The sequence below is a fragment of the Syngnathus acus genome, chromosome 22 (genome assembly GCF_901709675.1).
Source record: "Syngnathus acus chromosome 22, fSynAcu1.2, whole genome shotgun sequence".
In the NCBI taxonomy this organism is placed as follows: Eukaryota; Metazoa; Chordata; class Actinopteri; order Syngnathiformes; family Syngnathidae; genus Syngnathus; species Syngnathus acus.
Window position 1 is genome coordinate 5,651,798 of NC_051106.1, and position 8,416 is coordinate 5,660,213.

General features: G+C 43.2%; 1 long non-coding RNA gene across 1 annotated transcript in view; it reads right to left on the bottom strand.

The window, feature by feature from the left end:
- The window catches only part of LOC119116598, a 97,459-nt gene extending 89,460 nt beyond the window's left edge, over positions 1-7,999 (bottom strand). Inside the window, exon 1 of the long non-coding RNA XR_005096298.1 lies at positions 7,757-7,999. This is a non-coding gene — a long non-coding RNA (uncharacterized LOC119116598). The remainder of the gene's footprint in view (positions 1-7,756) is intronic.
- Positions 8,000-8,416: the final 417 nt, after the last annotated feature.

Sequence of the window (8,416 nt, forward strand, 5' to 3'; positions counted from 1 at the left end):
GGTTAAATATATCGCAGGAGCGAACGAGAGCGAGGCAGCAATAACAGTGGAAATGGTGAGAAAGTATTTGAGAGAGTAGGAAGGAGCGAAACGTGGAAGAAATGGACAGTGTGGGAACATTGAGAGGGGAATGGATGGAGAAATCATTTGCACACAATGGAAAAGGAGATGCCATTGAAATGAATGGCAATGCTTGCGGGCCTTGTCGCAAAGCAGCATTGACAGATGTTGCAGAAAATATGATTCAATGAAAATAATCCTCTAATATTTCTGTGAAGTACTGATGTGGTGAAAAAGGAATGAGGGAATAAAAGAAAATAGATTTAAAAAAAAAAATTCTCTGCCTTCCTCTGTGTTGACCTCCTACAAAGAATTCCATGATCATGCATTGTTTTCCTTTTGGACAAACACACACACACACACACACACACACAACTCGGGAGGTAAGCGATGTAAGAACAAACAAAGCATGTCCAATCATAAGTGCAAATGGCGACAAGTGACAGTGATGCGACACGACAGGCATGAAGCATCAAACAATATGAACACTGAGTCCTAATGGAGGATGCGGCACCATGCTGCATGTCAGCAATATCAGACGCGTGACGGCTGAAGTCAGACATCGCCATGGCAACCTGCCAGCCACGACATCATCTATCTACTGGGCCAGTAAGACATGTTTGCCAATATTAGTGTTGTCTTGCTAATGGCAACAGCCAAACACAATGCTAGTGTCAAAACAATGCTAAGTACAAACAATTATTTTTTGTTATATTTATTTTCACATTATTAATACATTTTTATTGTTAAAAACGCCTCTATTTAAAATGACATTTCTGTTTTTATTGCAGAATTGCGACACCACTGGGCACACGTGTAGACACACGCACACAAACAGGGTGTCATCAATCAGCATTAAAGGTGGCACTTTCTCCTCTTCATGTGTCTCAGCAGCCCGTGGTCACATGGGAGACTCCAACAGCAGCTGTGCCAAACACACAGTGGTGCTTCTATGCACCAATGTATGCATTTACTGTCTGCTATATAGGTCTTAAAATACACGGAAAATTTGTGTGTGATGAAAAAACAAGCAGCACTGAGGTCATGCTAAGGCCTCCCTTGTGATGCGTGACTTTTTTCAAGTAAATGTCTATGTGCACGCTTTAATCAATTAATAGTTTAAAAGTTTCATTATTGTATGCCAAGTAAATGCAAGTATTCTTGGCTACTACTGTTTACTACTTGTTTGCTACTTTGTTTACCGTATTTTCCGGACTATAAGGTGCATCGGACTATAAGGCGCACCTTCAATGAATGGCCTGTTTTAAAACGTTGTCCTTATATAAGGTGCACCGGACTATAAGGCGCACCATTAATGCATCATGTCAGATTTTTAATCCAAATCAAATCATTCTCCATTTTATCTTTTTTATTTCAACTTCAGACGCATCAAATTACTTTATGATCACAAAATAATGATCCATAGTCTTTTTGATTCATGATTCATAGTCTTCAGCGGGTCACTTATGATTGATTTCATGACACAATGCTTCGGGCCAGTTTAAATTTAGAAATTTGGTCCATATATAAGGCGCACTGTCGGCTTTTGAGAAAATTTTAGGTTTTTAGGTGCGCCTTATAGTCCGGAAAATATGGTACACATTTTCTTTTGAGCTAGGACTTTTGTAGGATATCTCTTATATTAATATAATAAAATCAAAAATTCAGCAGAAATTCATAATTAATTGCACAACTTGAATCAAAAACTAGAACATTCTGTTTTGAGGGAGAAAAAAAACTAAAAAGTGAATGAACAATGTTAATTGCTTCATTTGAGCTCATGAGCTTCAAAAAGACATCAGTCTTACAATTACATTGAGGAGAGTTTGTGTTTCCTATGTCAGCAAAGCTGGGCGTTGTTAGCCCGAGGTACGTTGACATTTAGCATGCTGTTGCATTTTATCGCCACCACACACAATCCCTCTTCTGCAGTGTCGCATCTCAGGCGTCTCCACACCTTTAATGTGAGCCAACCTGAGGAGAGGAGCACGTTATCTCAGGCAGCCTCGGCCTTGATAATGGGCCGCATGCCGGAGATACTACTCGTCTTTGGGCAGCGGGATTACAAGGTTTACCCATGAATGTCTTTTGCTACGCTGCTGCTACTGGCGCGCATATTTTTTACCGTGACGGTGATACATAATCAAAGAATATACACATTACAAGGAAAACCTTTTGACTTTGATTTATTCAATATCCAGCTAAAGGTCTATGTGCTAGTATGCTCTTTGTCCAGACTAATAAAATAATTCAGTCCACTTGTAGAAATAACTGTCTATGCTCCTTTTTAGTAGATAAATAGACACAGTCATTGGTGTCAAACTCAAGTCCCGGGGCCAGATACGGCCCACCACATCATTTTATGTGGCCCGTGAAAATAAAATGTGCATCAAATTGTCTTCACTTTAAAAAAAATCGCAATTTTTATTACCATTCACCTTTCCAAAAATATTTGAACAATTTTTAATAGTCTCTGATTTCAAAGCTGGTTATTCATAATATAAGGTGTTGACAGTCATAATGGCCCTCCAATGGAAATCATGGCTACGATGCGGCCCGCGACAAAATGAGAAGTGCATACTAGTTGACCAAAAGAGGTAATAGTAGAAGAAAAAAAAGTTATTAATAAAATGCTAGTCTAGTTACTGCTATTGAGGCCAAAGAGTGCACCAGTATGTAAACCTTAAGCAGGATATGAAAGATATGGAATGAATGCACATACGGCTTCCCATACACATCCAGCGTATTCATCTGGCCAGGCCCTTCCATGCTTTGTGTGCTTGTTGGGTGATGAGGTCTGCACCCATCTGCTTGTGTGTGTGTGTGTGTGTGTGTGTGTATGTAATCTGCCTGAGACAGGCTCCAGTGCTTAGAGGGTCCAGACTGCAAACACTGCACAGGGATGAGACACCTGCCACAGGGCTAAGACCAGAGCCTCCACATACACACACATGCACACACAGATGGAGAGGCCACGGTTACCATGGACAAAGCAGTGCACCAGCAATCAATCACATCCCCAGGTTTGTCATATTCACTCGTTCCAGTGCTCTTTTAAATCATATTTACGCTACACATTCCCAAGTGCGTGTTTGGATTTTCTATCCCCGTACCGCAGCCACCAGTACTAATTAGCTGCTATTAATCGTCCACGGAGGAGGAAGTACCATTTGACAGTTGCTCCTTGTACGCCATGCTGCTTAGTGAGGAGGAGGAGGAGGGGGGGGGGTTAGAAAGCTCCACTTATCCTCATCTTGAAGTCTAGCTTTGAGCATCTGCTGTCAGAGTGTCAGGTCTGAATTTAGCAAATGCCCAAGCACGAGGTGGCTGCGTTCTAAACGCCCGACGCTCAAAGGAGTGTCTGTGGAGGCGCGGCACGGCGTGCCAAATCCGAGCTGGCTAGGAGCTCCCTATAGGCGAACAGATGGCCATTACTATCATTTATAACTTATTAGCAACTGTAATCTTACCTGCAAGCGTCAAGCAGTGATTTTCTTTCATTTGACAAAATTTTATCTTTCATCTTCCTCCTATTTTTTTTTTTATTTACAGGAGCAACATGCTGGCCTAGCAGTGCTATTAAATACTGAGACTTAATATGTATGTATATAGAAAATATCAGATGAAGTTTTTGTATGGGACCAGGAGAAGGTGGACGCGTAAGTTCAAATTGCACCAAATGTTCGACTACCGACAAACAAACACGTGATGGCTCACATGGAGCAGCCAAGCAGGTGTGGGCATTGACGTTTCTGCTGCGAACAGGCTGCATCTGTCATGTGGCAAAGCAGAAATAGCTCCAATCAATGTCCCCCCTCGGACACACACCCACACATACAAATGTTATACTCACGCACGCAAGCGCACACACATTAGGTGTGGCTGCTCGCCAGCAAGCTAGAATAGGCGAGGTAACCGACCAGTGGGAGCGATTGATTAGCTCGTCCGTGCAAAGCCAAGATGGCTGCAAGCATCTTGCTTGAATTTTATTTGAAGTCACGTTTACACCAAATAAAGTCCTGCTATAAAACATTTCAACTCGCCATGGTTGAGTTTGCAAATATCCAACATGAACTGACCAGTGATTGTTCAAGCAATGCCACAATTGGTCACAAACAATATAACTAGAAGGCAAATCATCCTTCATGCAGAATTCCTTTACACAGTTTTGCGGGAATTGATTTTGTATTCATTTGTGTAAATTGGCTGTATCCTATGAGTTAATATTTTACAAGTCATATTGACTCCTGTGTAAAGGTTCACTGATAAAAACAAAGCTACTGGAGATTTTTGCACTGTACTGTGTGGGTGTGGATAGAATGACATCATAGCAGCGGTAATAGCTGATCAATTCGGCAAGTCGGATGTTTTTCTGACCAATCAATAGACGGTATCTTATCTCGCTCAACCCTGTAGATTGCACCAATGGGGGCTGATAAAAGCAGACAAAGTTGTTGGTAACCTACTGTTAAAGAACAAATATATCATTTATATTACGATGAAATGTTGTTTTAACTTTTAAATGTTCAAATTGGAGAGACGGTAGGAAACCTTTGACTCAGTGTGACATCGCCATTTTGCAGCAGCTAATTTGTCACAACCAATTTGGGTCCGTACGGCTGAGCTTTCTATTGAGTTGTGATTTTCCAAATGGCACGTGCCCCCCCGCCTCCATACACACACACACACACACACGCACACAAAAACCATCATTTGTGACCATTTGGATGCGAGACAAATAGACGGGCAGACAGAGAGACAGAAGGAAGGCAGATGACTGGCTTTGACCAGCTTTGTGTGGAGATGTGTGCAGACGGACACGCAGACACAAATGAGTGTGGACAAACAGACAGACAGATAGACGGACAGAAGGTAGACTTTTGTGTTTTCATGTGTGTGCGTGTGTGTGTCAGCGGATGTCAGACCAGGTTGTGTGTTCCTGCAGTGGTAGAGATAAGAGAGAGAGTGCGAGAGAAAGAGAGAAAGCAGGAAGCTGCTCTCCTGGAGACAGATGGACCGCCATGCCGTGGACACACAACCACACACACACACACACAAAGTGACACACAACCGTTCAGACAGCAAGAGAACACATCAGAGAACACCAACATGGCTGCTTAAACAGGCATCCCGGACACACTTGTAGAAGGAGTTAAAAACTTTGCACAATTTAGAATCCCGTTCAAACTGCTAAGAGTGTATATCACACAAACACACAAGTGCTAATCATGCCAGGTATATGGCAACAACCATGTCACACCCAACCTGAGAGCTGTGGCGGATCTAAACTACACCAGGTTGTCACACAGGATGTATTGAGGACATGCGCAGACACACACGCACCCACAAACACATGTTCTGATTCGTCTTGTGCATTTTCAACACACCGTGAACTGGAAAAGTCCTCACAGCAGCCTCACACCCTCATTTGGGTGTCTCGGCGAGCAGGCGTCTGTGAAGGTGTGTGTGTGTGTGCATTTGTGTATTGTAGGTGTGTTTCACAGGATTGCCAACACATCTCCTTGCAGCCCTATAGGAACAGAGACATCTGTGGAGTGAAAGGACGCCAGCTTGCATGGTCGTCTCAGGAGGGGAAGAGAAAGGGAAAAAGGGACGAAGGGGAGCGAGGGCAGGAGAGAAACATCCTATTTAGTTTGGATAGAGATGAATAAGTCAATAAAAAAAGTCCTGCGTTCAGTATGCCTCAAGATGTGGATCTGTTATGAGTTACGTTTCTGAATATGACCACTAGCTTAAAAGAAGTCAAATAAAAAGAATGCATTTAGTTTTTAAATGATATTAAAAAATGATCATAATAATGCATTTAATACATTCATTTCTACAATCACAACACATCCAGGGAGCTGTTTGCCCACACCTTGATGCAACCACTTCACACGCCACAACTTAAACACGGTTTTATCTGGTCTAGAGTCTAGTCTACTTTCTAACACCAAATTGTCAGGTACACCGAGAGCGTTTAGAAAATGCCCTCAGTCTGATGAAATGCCCAGCAGCAAAACGATCTGCCAAATCCCAAATCTAAACACGCCCCGGCACAACACTGAGGATGCGGCAGTTTTTACGGCAAGCTCGTGCACCTGTCTACAAAAAAAAAAAAAAAAAAACAGCCCATAGTCTTTGGAAGCTATAACATATGCTTATTTTCATTTATTCCCACCTGACCTGCTCTGTGATGTGTACAAAATAAAAATAAAAAAAGCAAACCCACGTACGAGTATCACAGCATCTGCAGTTCATCTATAAAGCTGCAAGGCCGAGCTCCACGCCACAAATAGAAGGGATGACAATACAAGCAAATGCCCTTATTGTGTGCACAAGTGAGCGCTCTGGAGCAGATGTGCCCCTCGGCACCTTGGGAGTATATGAGCCGGGCAACGGGACACAGGTGCACCTGCTCTCTGCTCTCCTCAAAAGGTCAGCCAAAGTCAGACAACCGCGCAACCTCACAGTGCATTTGGTGTGGCGAGAAATAACCGTGAAAAAGTGCGAACGAGTCAGTGGAAAAGACGGACCCGCAGTCCGTTCTTGTAAAACGCTGCCGTGAAGCTTCCCCCCCATCTAAACAACCATCATTGCCACACGTGGCTCCGCCGCCTTTGCCAAAGTGCATTTCCAGCCATGTGCGCAGGTATACAGCGGAAAACATGTGCAGCCGGACCGCTGCCAGGACAGACAGAAGGTCCGCAATGATGTTTCACTACATAGATTATGCAGATTGTGTGAGCGGCGATCGCGAAGTAGTTGGGAAAGAACGGGTGGGAAGGAAGCGATGAGGGATGAGGGGAACGAGTGAGCGAGGAGGGAGGGCTGCGTGCAGGCTACAGCTGGCAGAGGGATTCCCACAGCCAACTGTCAGTGTAGAGGAGCTCCTTAACAAGCGCACAGGCCTCTCAGAAAGGAGCTTTAAAGTGGCCACATGGCTTGGCCACCAATGCAGAGCTGAGCCCAGCAGCAGGCAGGCTTTACTGGGACCCTCACACACACACACATACACACGATTGTACACAAGCTCAAACAAGACTCAGTCGGCCAGCTGCTGACAGGGACAAGAGTGTCCAGAGCGATAAACCTGTGCACGTGCATGTATGTGAGTGAGATGAGAGCAAGGAAGAGCAAAGGAGCAAGAAGCTTTTAGTCGGCTACCCTATGTAGCACTCGCAGATTTTTTTTTTGAAAGCATAGTGGTTTTTGTCTGCTGGTTTAGCGGTGGTTCATGGCAAGAATGGTAAAATGGGATTTTTTTTCTTTCGCAAAAAAGGACACTCATACAAGTCACTAAAAGGCCACTAAATTAGGGACACCTCCCCAACTAGATTGCATTGCAATTTCAAATATATTTATGTGTATCGAATTTGGTATAGTTTCTCATTCCTATCAAATGTTAATTTTTGCTCTTATGACCTAAAGTTTTGAAATGAAAAAAGTCAAATCCAAGTTAAATTTATGCTTATCTGTTTGAATAATGTTGGTAGGAGTTTTGTTATACAAATATAAAATTTTCCAATATGGAGCCTATTTATTTATTTATTTATTGTTACAGAAAACCCTGTGTTAGAAACAGCTCTTAATGATACTGCAAAGTGCAACCCCAATAGTAAGAGCACAAGTCTCTAAAAGTGTCAATCCAAAATAAACATAAGCATCTTTGTAAGTATACAGTGTGCAGGTGTACCTAATGAAGTGAAGTATATTTCCAGTGACAAAAGGGTGGCTTTTTGTTCCCACCATCACTATGCCGGACCACCGCTGCAGTAATGTGATGGCATTAGCATTTCAAGGAGCCTCCATTAAGAAGGGCAAGAAAAGCTGCTCTCGGCAGGGGGAAATCCATTTTGTCCCGGGCTCCAACATCTGCTCCAGCCGTCTCGGGGCCAGAAGGACGCTGGGATAAAGCCGAAGAGCCCTCTGATTTACTGTAATGACACACGGACAGATAGACAGACAGACGGGCAGAATGGGCGACCATATGCGGAAGCGCGGGAGGAAAAAGGGGAAGAGACAAAAACAACTTCTGTCTCGCTGTCTGTCATTTTTTTTTCTTCTTTTTTTTATGCTGGTGCCTTCTTCGAGCAGTGGGAAAGGCAGCATGCCAGAATATGCTCTGTGTGAAAGTCTACAGTAGTGGAGATAATAATAGAAGAAGGTTGTAAAAATAGCACCATCATCATCATAACACACTGCTGGATAAGAGTGTGAGAACTTTGCAGGGTTGGTCATCATTTGGATTCCAACCAAAAAGGAGAAAGAGTCAAACAGGCACGATGCTACGACTCGCTCGCCCTCGATTTGTTTACACGAACCCGAAAATGGAAACATTTGAAAATTATTCTCA